This window comes from Cupressus sempervirens, chromosome 2 (genome assembly GCF_028749045.1).
Source record: "Cupressus sempervirens isolate cs-2001-9-10 chromosome 2, ASM2874904v1, whole genome shotgun sequence".
Lineage (NCBI taxonomy): Eukaryota > Viridiplantae > Streptophyta > Pinopsida > Cupressales > Cupressaceae > Cupressus > Cupressus sempervirens.
The window spans coordinates 746420160-746432544 of NC_143119.1; the positions used below are offsets into that span (position 1 = coordinate 746420160).

The 12385-nt window shown below is 33.3% G+C and overlaps 1 non-coding gene across 1 annotated transcript; it reads left to right on the forward strand.

Moving 5' to 3' along the window:
- The first annotated feature begins 9935 nt into the window (after positions 1-9935).
- LOC149575563 (small nucleolar RNA Z103) lies at positions 9936-10023 on the forward strand. The gene has a single exon (XR_016360353.1). It is a non-coding gene; the product is annotated as a small nucleolar RNA Z103 (small nucleolar RNA).
- The last annotated feature ends 2362 nt before the right edge of the window (positions 10024-12385 follow it).

A 12385-nucleotide genomic window follows, 5' to 3' on the forward strand; every position in this document is an offset into this window, starting at 1 on the left:
TCAAACCTAAAGAAAGCATACAACATAAATGCAAAGGAAAACAATCATTTTCTGCAATATGGAAGATTAAACTCACTTGAGAAAAGTCAAAATTAGGAAATTATATGATAAGGAAAGGGTCATAATAGCATTATAAATGACTCTAAGATGATTATATGTGTATTCTTTTTGTTCTTTTCTTGTTTGAGATTTCTTACGATTTCAAGAATATTTTAAATATTTTAAATATTTTGTAGTACATAATAATTCATAAGAATGAAGGTTTGATACATCATTCTCTTCACTTCTAATTTAAAATTCTATATATGGAATGGAAGCTTGGGTTTAAGAATAGAAAAGAGGATGATCAAGTGTTCTACGTCTTCTACATCAACAAAAGATAGAAAATAATCATGTTTTATATTACTCTTTTTATGATTAATATATTAAAAGTCTAAATTGTTTTATTAATAGACATATCTGGTAGAAAAAACCCATCAATATTTCCTATTTTTATTTGTACACATTAATAAGAATGGTTGACAATGAGCTTGTAAACCAAGCCAAGCATCACCATCTAAGAGAACTTTTTTTGAGAATTAATGTCTACGTTAATGGCAGAACACAAATGCAGCAGTCAAGATTGTTGCAACTGACGATGAAAAATCTTTGCAAATACTCTTTCCATGATGAAACCTAAAAGTGGCTTTTGCTGAAGTTGGGTTTCATTGCTTTCTGGGCAGGTTTGTCTGAGCCACTGACAGGTCTAGATTTTGAAATTCATTATTCTTCTCACACAAGTTGAATAAATGGTTCCTTTCGCATTGTTACTTTTGCATTATGAATGATTGTGAGTTTATATTTATCATAGCGAAAAAAAAATGTGAAAATTAATATAAATAACTCTTTGAATATTATGAAAATAAGAATGATAAATATTGATATAACATATTTGAGATTTTAGAAAGATCAGCTTCAAAACTAAATATCTTTGAAGTTGAATCAAAAATATATTTGATATCTTTAAAAATGATATTGAGCTTATTGCACTCTTTTTTTAATTTCTTTATAAATACATTTTATCTTTTCAAAGGTGTACTAAAACTGATTATTTATTTGTCAAACAAATTATATATTATGTTCTAGTTAATATTTTAGATCTAAATGTAATGGACAACATTAAAGATATTAGTGATTTTCTTAAGAACATTATTGAATCATTTTTAAAAATAAAATTAGCTATATTTTGTTGAAATATTGAATGCAGTAGGTTTGCCCCTATAGCCAAATGCCCACCTACCACACTGATGACCTGCAACAATTAGACATTGATTGTGGTGGGTGAGTTCAAATTTGCAATGCACATGTTGGATTAAGTGTCATTTTGTAAGTTATCATTGATTTGACCTATGAAGTAGTGATTGCTCCAAGCATTGTTGTATGCAGCCATTAGAGCTAGAAGTTTTAAGTTTTATCAGTTTGAAGATTTAGAGTTTTTCTGATTGAAGCCAAATGCTCCTAGATTTTGTAATAGTTCTATTGAATAGAATATAAGAAAGCAAGCAAGAAAACATATCTTATTGTTCTCTTCTTCTATTTAACATTGCATGTTTTTTGTATTTGAGAAGTTTATTGTTGAAATCTTCATCCTTCAGCTCTCTATGTTTTATGGCAGTCTATCATAAAGTTCACTCGATCTAGTCTTTGACTGGGTTCCACCTCTACAGTTATTGCTAAGTTCACTTGACATCCTCTTCTGTCGAGTGCCACTTTTTAGTATCTACTGAGCTCACTTAGCATCCCTTGTTGCCAAGTTCACTCAGCATACACTATTACCGAGTTGCCCTTGTGCTAAGTTCACTTGGCTTCCTCTTGTGTTGAGCTAACTCGACACTCACTACCTGTCACTCAGCATCCATTGGTGTCAAGAAAAACTGTCACTCGGAACCTTCTTGTGCTGAGAAATTTTTTAGGGTTGTGATTTAATTTTTCACATAGTATCAGAGCTTTGAGGCCCCACATTTATAGTGAGTTAGGGCATTTATTTTCTAGGATATTTGATATGGCAGGATATGCAGGAAAGATATGGTAGCAACCACCGTCCTTTAATGGATAAAATTATAATACATGGGCAAAGAAAATGGAAACCATAATGGTTGCAAATGATTTGTGGGAGTTTGTGATTAATGGGTTCAATGATGTGACAAATCCAACTCAATATGCTGCGCTTACCAACAATCAAAAGACTCAACTGAATAATTCAAGGAGAAAGGATGCAAAGGGATTCAGTCTAGTTGAGGTAGCAATAACAAAGATAGTTTTTCCCAAGATCACAATAGAAAATTATGCGAAGGAAGCATCAGACATCTTTGAGATGAATTTCAACGGAATTGATAAGGTTAGAGTAGTAAAGCTACAAATAATCAAAAGAGAGTTTGAGACCTTCAGATGAGGGATAATGAACCTATTGCAGAGTTTTTCTCACGAATCTCCACTTTGATAAACTAGCTCAAATCAAATGGAGAAGATTATGATGAGCAGAGTATTATAGAGAAAATATTGAGGAGTTTACTGCAGAAATATGACAATCTTGTGATGACCATAGAGGAAGCAAAGGACCTCACCACATTGACCATGGATGAGTTGATGGAAACTCTTCAAAGCCATGAGCACCGGATAAATAGATCAGCAACAACTTCCCAAGAGTAGTCTTTCAAGGCTCAAGAGAATTCAACAGGTAGGAGGAGAGGAAGAAATGGCACTAGTAGAGGCTCAAGAAGTAAAGGTCATGGAAGGAATGGTGAAAAGAATGTTAGTGCAAAAAGCTTAGGAAGAGAAAGCAACCAAGAGGGAGCAAGCACCTCTCAAAATAGCTCTAGAGGAGGTAAGAAGAATTACAACTCCAACAAGAGCAATGTTGAATGCTACTACTATCATAAGTATGGTCATTATGCTAGTGAATGCTAGAAGAAATAGGGTGATCAATCAAAGAAAAATGTTAATGTGGCTGATGTGAACATGGGAAATGCAAACAATCCCATAGCCTTCATCATGTGTAACATTGGTGAAGAAGAAAGCCCTAAGGTATGGTACCTGGACAACAGTTGTAACAACCACATTACTAGGAATGAAAGTTTATTCTCTTTCATTGATAAAACTTTTAAGTCTGAAATTAAGATGAAAAATAATGGAACCGTTCCCATAGTGGGCCAAAGATCTATTATGGTCCGCACCAAGCAAGGTGAGAACAAGGAAATACAAAATGTTTATTTTGCACTTTCTATGAAGCACAATTTGATGAGTGTTGGACAACTCATTTAAATTGGATACAAGGTGCTAATAGAAAATGACAAATGTGTCATTCATGAGAAGGATGGGAGTAATAGATTACTTGTAGCAGTCCAAATGATGAAGAACTGGATGTTCCCTTTGAGAATAGAGACATGTTTCTCTTCTTAAGTCAATGTTGCACCTCCCAAGCATGCATGTACAATAGTACATCAAAAACCAGCTCTTAGGAGCATAATTAAAGACCCTCCAAGCTTTGGCATTTCAGGTATGGACATCTTGGCTTTGCTGGTTAAAATTTGTTGTCCAAGAAAAGAATGGTAGATGGTTTACCAAGCATAGTAGATTCCTATGACAAGTGTGAGGCTTGTATTTTGGGTAAGCAACATAAGCTTCCCTTTAATTCTGAAAATTCTAGAAGGGCTAGAGCACCATTAAAATTGGTGCATTCTGATTTTGTAGGCCCTATGCAAACTACTTCTATTGGGGGGAGTACTTATTTTATGATATTCATAGATGATTTTAGTCATAGGACATGGGTGTATTTTTTGAAAAAAAAAATCTGAAGCATTTGATAATTTTTTTGAATTTAAAGCCTAGCTGAAAAAGAATGTGGATACTATGTTAAGGTCCTAAGATTAGATAGAGAAGGGGAGTATACCTCCAATATGTTTATAATTTTTTGCAAAAAAAATGGCATAAGCAAAGAGCTTACAACCAGCTATAATCTATAGAAAAATGGAGTGGCTAAGAGAAAGAATAAGACCATTGTTGAAATGGCTAGAAGCATGATGAAATGAAAGGGACTCCCAACTAAATATTGGGGAGAATTTGTAGCAACATAAGTATATTTGATCAACAAGTTTCCTACAAAGTCAGTTCGTGACAAAATTCCTCTTGAGGCATGGTCAAGAAATAGATGGACAGTTGAATACTTGAGAGTGTTCAGATGTGTAGCATATGCACGTGTGCCTAAGGAACAAAGGAAAAAGCTAGATGACTAAGGTGTGAAATCCATCTTCATAGGGTATTTCTCAGAATCAAAGGCCTATATAGGCTATATGATCCAATTGACAAAAAGATCATCATTTCAATAGATATGGAGTTTCTTGAAAATCAGTCATGGGATGGCTTGTAAGATGAATCTTCAAGCACTTTAAGTAAAGTGCCTTCTATTGAAGAGGAAGAAGATGACATTGGTGATTAGAAAGAAGATGGATTAGCTAACATGGATTCTAGACAAAGGAAAAAAGACAAGCAACCCTTAACATGTTGAGCAATAGCTCCAAGCACATCAAGGCAGCCCTAAGCTAGTATGCAAAACAGTAGCAACAATACTAAGATTTCAGATCTCACTCTTGCCTCCCTACTACCAAGAAAGACTAAGAGTCTAAGGAAGATATAACAAGAAGAAAGGTACAATGAAGATTATGATGAGAGTGTAAATTTTGCATTATTTTCTCATAGTGATCCAATTTATTTTGAGGAAGCTGTAAAATGAAGACAAATGGTGTAATGTCATGGATGAGGAGATAGATGCTATTGAAAGGAATGAGACATGGGAGTTGACTACTTTTCCTCCCAAGATACAAGTAATTAGAATGAAATGGGTATATAAGACCAAGTGCAATGCTAAAAAAAAAATAGATAGGCATAAGGCATGTTTAGTGCTCAAGGGGTACAAATAGCAGTATGGTAGAGATTATGATGAGACATATGTCTTGGTTGCAAGAATGGAAAGTGTGTTTGCTGTAATAGCAATTACAACCCATCACAAATGGAAGGTATATCAAATGGATGTGAAGTCCACCTTCTTGAATGGTGTATTAAAGGAAAAAGTTTATGTGGAGCAGCCACTTGGTTATGAAGTTGCAGGTGAAGAACACAAAGTGTATAGATTGAAGAGAGCTCTAAATGGGCCCAAGCAAGCTCCACGAGAATGGTATAATAGAATTGATTCATATTTGATGAGCAATGGCTTTAACAAAAGTGATGGTGAACCCACACTTTACATCAAAGAAAAAAATGGTAATGTGTTGATTGTTGTCATGTATGTTGATGACTTAATACTCAGTGAAAATGGTAATTTCCTAATTGGTGAGTTCAAAGAGTGAAAAATGAATTTGAAATGACAAACCTAAGTCCCTTGAGGTACTTTCTAGGCATAGAAGTAAAACAAATGCATGTTAACATCTTCATCTCTCAAGAAAAATATGCAAGGCAAATCTTGAAGAGATTCAAAATGCAAAACAATAAAGCAGACCCAACATCAATAGTAATAGGTTTGAAGTTGAGCAAGGAAGATTGTATAAAAAGTGTGAATCCAACATTATACAAAAGTATGGTTGGAAGTTTGATGTATTTGACTGCAACTTAGTTAGACATAATTCATGTAGTAACTCTAACTTTTAGATTTATGGAAACACCAAAGGATTCCTATTGGCAAGCAAGAAAAAGGATCCTAAGGTATGTGAATGGTACCAAGGGATTTGAAATTTTGTATATTGTAGAAAATGATTTCAAGTTGGTGGGTTACATGGATAGTGATTGGGCTGAAAGTTTAGATGATAGGAAGAGCGCTTCTAGATACAAGTTTCATATGGGATCAAGGGCAATCTCATGGGCATCTAAGAAATAACTTATTATTGCTCAATCTACAGCAGAGGCTGAATACATAGCAGCAAATGTAGTAGCATGTCAAGCTATTTGGTTAAGAAGGATCTTGATAGATTTGAATGAAAGACAAGAGGATGGAACCACAATTTATTGTGACAATATCTACTTAATTGCATTGTCCAAGAATCTAGTCTTCCATGAGAGAAGAAAACACATAGAGATATCACTTCAGCAGAGAGTTGGTGGAGAATGGGGATATCAAAATGGAATTTTGCAAGTCTGAGTAGCAGCTAGTAAACATTTCTACTAAGCCTTTAGGCATTAGAACTTTTGTTCACCTAAGAGAGAGACTTGGTGTAGTTGATTTGGATTAGGAGTGATCCTTGTTTGTTTGGCTTGAGACAAAGGGGGAGTGTTGAAATATTGAATGTGATAGGTTTGCCTCTAGAGCCAAATGCCCACCTACCACCTTGATGACCTACAACAGTTATACATTGATTGTGGTAGGTGAGTCCAAATTTGAAAAGAGGGGGAAAATATTTCTGAAGAAAAACAAAAGGAATGCATTTTGATTCATTCAATAAGTTCAACAGATCAAAGAGTTGCAGAAGAGTAGAGCAGAGAAGTGTAAGAGCGTAGAGAAAAGAAGGAAATCAATCAACAGATCAAGTTAAGGTTTAAGAGATAGAAGGGTTTTAGCTTGGTATTTGCAATGCATGTGTTGGATCTTTTGTCATTCTATAAGTTATCATTGATTTGACATGTGAAGCAGTGATTGCTGTAGGCTTTGTTGTATACAGCCATTAGATCTATAAGTTTTAAGTTTTATCAATTTGAAGATTTAGGATTTTTTTGGTTGAAGCCAAATGCTCCCAGATTTTGTAATAGTTTTGTTAAATAGAATATAAGTAAGCAAGCAAGCAAGAAAACATATCTTGTTGTTCTCTTCTTCTATTTAACATTCCATTTTTTTTGCATTTGAGAAGTTTATTGTTGAAATCTTCATCCTTGAGCTCTCTACGTTTTAATGGCATTATGTCATATAGTTCATTTGGTCTGGTCTTTGATTGGTTCCATCTCTGCAGTTATTGGCAAGCTCACTTGGCATCCTCTTCTACTGAGCACCACTTTTTAGTGGCTACCGAGCTCACTCAGCATCCTTTATTTCCGAGCTCACTTAGACTACACTATTGTCAAGTTGCCCTTGTGTTGAGTTCACTCAGCTTCCTCTTGTGCTGAGCTAACTCGACACCCACTGCCTATCACTTGGCATCCATTGGTGTCGAGCAAAATTGTCACTTGACACCTTGCTCTGAGAAATTTTTTAGGGTTTTGATTTAATTTTTCACATATTTTTCCTTGCAAATTAGAAAGGATGGAAATTAGGTTGATGTTCAAAGTGATCTAGGTCTCTCATTGTTAAAATTGTTGATGCACTGAGCTACCTAGATAAACATTTGAGTTTTTTTTTTTTTTTTTTAATGAAGTTTGAAATTTATTTTTTCTAAAATCTTATTCTAAAAATAATTATTAAATAGAACTAGAACTAGTTTCCCTCTTTAAGAACAAATATTATAGAGTGATTCTAAATGTTTATGATATATTATATAATGATTTGAAATGTTGATGATAAAAATTGTTCATACAATTGATTTTATAAATCTAACACCATATAAATTGATTGTAGAAATCTAAAAACTTTCAATATTACATGATCTAGTTATAAGATTCTACAATTAAAATAAAAAAAATTAACAATTTTTTTATTAATAAACAATGAAAGATACAAGAGTGTAGTGAAGAAGGAAAGAGCAAGGATTTCATGAGCCATGTTTTGTAATACTATGATAAAGACCATCATGCTTTGTACCAGGGTTCATCATGGAAAGAGTATCCACAAAGGTTTTCATCGAAGGACTTAATGGAAAGGGGTATGTTCATCAGTTGTGATAGTCTTAATTGCTCTCAAATTAAGGGGTTTCTTAAAAGTTGTGTCTGGTTTGGTTTGTGAATTCATCGTCAACTATTCTTATCAGCAAGCTTGTCTTCAAAGAGTTCTAAAATTTTAAGGGTCCTTTTGGCAGTGGGAGTATGAGTGGAATATGCATATGCAAATTCTTAAAATTTCAAATTCTCCGTTTGGATGCACCAAATCAGAATTGTGAATAGGAATCACTCATTTGGCCCAAAGAGACACTCATTTTAATTGAAATGGGTGAGAAATTGTTATGTTTATAACAATAATTTTTGTAGTGAACTATTTGTATACAAGTGGTTATAGGAAGACACATCTTCTATAAAATATTATAACAATGTGTGTAATACTAATAGAAGGTGGCTCAAATCTCAAAATGTAATATCATAGAGTCCCAACTAAATGCAGCACCATCTTCTTCTTTAGAATTCTCCTTCATAGGTGGTTAAGCATGAAAGAAAGAGATGACAAGCTATATTTAAGAGAACTTTGTGACAACTATTAGAGCTCTTAATCAGATGCTCATTTTTATCAAAATTTTATGGAATGCTTAAAGTAGATAGATCTTAACAAAAAATTATATCAATAATCTTTTATCTTAGAACTGTCTTAATTCAATAAACAGAAAAGATGTATCTAAAATAAGATGTAGTCTAAAAAATATATAGATAAAAAGCTTATTAAATACAATCTTGAAAAAAAAATCATTCAAATTCATTTAAAATAAAAAGAAACAACAAAAATCAATGTAGATTAGCTATGGAAGATAGGAACTCTGATACTAACTCTATAATTGAAAATGATAACAATGAATAAGATTCTAGAACTTTTGAGACCTTGAAAATAATGCATTCTATATAATAACTGTATTTGCCCAGGATTTTTTGTTGACATTTGTCTTGTCAAAGGGAAAGTCTATAGCACTTTTGCCTTCTCAAAGATCCATGATTGTAGATCACACGTAAGACTTTGTTTTATTTTGCATTTATCATCACTAGACAATCAAAAGCAATTTGAGAAATAAAATCAACTTTATTCTAGAAAAGTAAAATGCATGCCAATCACATGGTAGTATAGATGCTTTGAAATTCCAATACCTTGAATCAAATACTAATAGCTATGGATTGGATTTCCTATCCCTCTGAATCTAAATAAACAAGTTGATAAAGAGTCACCATCAACACCAAGTTGATATCATGTGACAAGCATCTTGTAAACAAGAGCTCGTTGTCTACTTCCTAGACAGATTTTTAGTCCCTGCCTTTAAAAAGGCAGAGACTATTGTTTTCATGCTAATTATAACCGATTAATTCTCCTTTGAAACTTTGAAAACAATAATATATCTTATGGTTGACAATGTTTAATATTTCTAATTTTTATGTCAGGACAAATTTTCCCATTTTCCTATTGGTCCATTCTATTTTGCCAGTGCTTTAATTAGTTTTCTAAAAAGAAATAATAAAAAGCGGCAACACCTATAAAGCTTTTCTTTATGAGGATAGTTGTTGGTCGCATGCTTCGATATTTACTCTGTCAGTTGTATTAATTGCCGCATTGAAACCTACATAACTACTGAATAACTATTGAATATTTACTCTCTGAATATTGGAAATTCACAGTAGCAACAGGTTTTGTTTTGTGTCTGAATTGTTTCCTTTTCATTAGCCGATAGGCTTTCATCTGCGCGATAGCCCACCGAGAAATCCTCATGCTGCTGCCTGCGTCTCTGCTTGTTACGGGTGCCGGATGTTTGAAGTTTTGCTACCACCACCGGGATGTCCATGGCAAAGTTGTCATTACAGTTGTGTTGAGAGAAAGCTGCTTCTAAGAGGGATGGAGGGTTCACGAGTGTCGCCATAGACATTCGATCTGCCGACTGCTAGAGGCCACGGGGCTATGGTTAGGGCATCGTCGGCTCTATAGATATGCCATATACCACCACAATTCGACCACCCAGGTTTCCTATAAATTTGGCTTGAGTTAGGGGTTGTTTTTTTCTTTCATTGGAAAATAATTTCTTGCCTTTTTTCGGTTGTTATGCTTTTAAATAAATTGCTTGGCTATTTTTCCTGTATGGATGGAAATGAAGATTCTTTCCGCGAATGATCAACAATGATTCAACTATGCACATTCTCTTTGGAGATAAGCCAGATTGCCTGATCCATCACTTTGTAATCGTTCTTCTTTTTGATTTATTTTTTTGACATTTTTTAGCAGCCAAAGCCTTAGGGTTATGTTTGTTTCGGTCATTATACAGGGCTTCCAATTTTTTTGTTTCTTTCCCTCCATTAATTTAGGGATTCATGCTTTTGGTATTTGTTTGGCCATAGATTAATGGTTTCATAGTAGAAGATCAGATCCTCCTTTGCTTCATTGTGAGAAATAAAATTATCTCAGACAAATTTATCATTGCTATGTTTCTTTCATTATCTAAGATAAAATTAATCATTCATTATTTGTACCTTCGGTGTTGAGATTTCATTATCTTTCCTTGTCTGTACCATCATTACCATCGTTTTTGAGATTTTATTATTTTGAATTGTCTGTCCCATTGTTTTTGAAATTTCATCATCATTTGTGAACTGTACCATCAATTCGAGATGAATTATGTTTTCCACTTTCATTATTTGTATTGAAATTGTGTGTATTACACATCTTTTGATTAGGGTTTTATGGATTTATGAATGAATGCATTGTTTTGCGTTATTATTTTGTTCATAGGTAGAATGATACGGTTGAGATTTTTTCTGAAAAGTCTCATGTTATTTAAGTTCTCCAATGTTTGTAGGCTGAAGTTTATTTCATGGTTGGCATATTTTCATATTATATTTTTTTAAAATTTAGTATTTATATAGTTGTAATTAATTAGGTTTGTATTTTATTTTATTTTCATTCTTCATTACTCATGATTTTTTTCTTCTATACTTTTAGGGCCATGAGAAGAATCTACTCATCAATGAAAGCAAAGTTAACATGTTGGCAGACAAAAAGAAAAAGCCATAACAAGATTACAGGTGTTTCTCAGCATCATCATCAATTTAGCTATCAGACATTTTATCCATCTCCTTTAAAAATCCACCAAACTATTTATTATATATAAAATATAGATTAATGAATTTGATAGAAGGAATCATAATCATAATTTTTGTCAAGAATGTGTCAGCATAGTTTGTAGATTTATTAGCTTTGATTTCAGATATTGTAACTACCTAATGAATTAGATAATGAATCTAATTTGTTTATTGAAACCACTACAAAAGAAGTTTTGTGATGTAGCATCTTTTGAAATCTTCAACTAATAAATTTATAATTGAAGGGAAAACCAGAAATAGTACCGACAGCTTGTTTTAAATTTTTTGTTGACTAGATTCATGGAAATTTGAGAAATATTGTGCACTTCAGATCTCTAGTTTCTTTTTAAGTAAATTTTGTTTTCTATTTTTATCCATGGCTAGATGGTGAGAGCTACGCAATGCCAATATCTACATGACCATGATATATGCTACTAGGAGCTGACTAATGATTATACATTGTATTTAAAGGATGTTTGTGCTTCATCTCATTTTAGGTTTTTCAATTTAGGTTCATAATGTGGACTGTCATTATATTATCATCATAGCTAATATGATGTCTTGCCAGGTACCAAGGGGACTGTTACTTGTTTTGCATCATATTTTATTTGCACGTCAATTTTCAACTCTAGTATGTCAATGGCCGAGGATATCAATGTGAGAAATTATCTCTTTTATCTCTTAAACTTGAGAAATTCTCTCTTTTATCTCTGTTAGGGATGCTTTGGGAGTTGGTGATAGAATATTTGTCTCCTTTAGCACTATTGTTTATGAAGCTATGGTTACAGACTGGATGCGAAATCTGGAGGTTGGCATTCTTGCTCTCATAGAGGATGGAGTCAAGCTGTTAGTATACACAGGCGAATATGATCTTATTTGCAGTTGACTTGGTAATGATGCTCCAAATAACATGCCATGTCTATTTCATTCAGTTGAAATTTGTTAGTGTGAAAATTTAAAGTTAATCTTTTCAATACTTTCTTTTAGGTAACTCAAGATGGTTCAATTCCTTGGAGCCTTCCTTGTTGATGACAAAGAAGTAGGTTTAATAACCAGTCATGAATCCCTTAGTTTCATCAAGGTAAAATGCACTCTGTGGTTAACAATTGTTTTCCATATATAATTGTCTTATTTTTAATTCATGGAACTTCTATTTTGGTGTCCTAGGTAGGTTCATGATGCAGGTGATATGGTCTCAATGGATCAGCCAAAGGCAGCATTAGAGATGCTAAGACACTGGACAAAAGGAAATACTCTTGATGGTAGCTCTAAGATGCTAGAAATAGTCACAAAGATAGCAAAGGAAACTTCTTTACAGTAGTTTCTCGATAAAACCCACAAAATGTTAAAAATCATTTTCAACAATACAAGCTCTTATGTAAATATTTTCTTAATTTAGCACTATGGACACCCACACCCTAGTATATCTGTAGGATCATGAACAAATCTAGTGCTC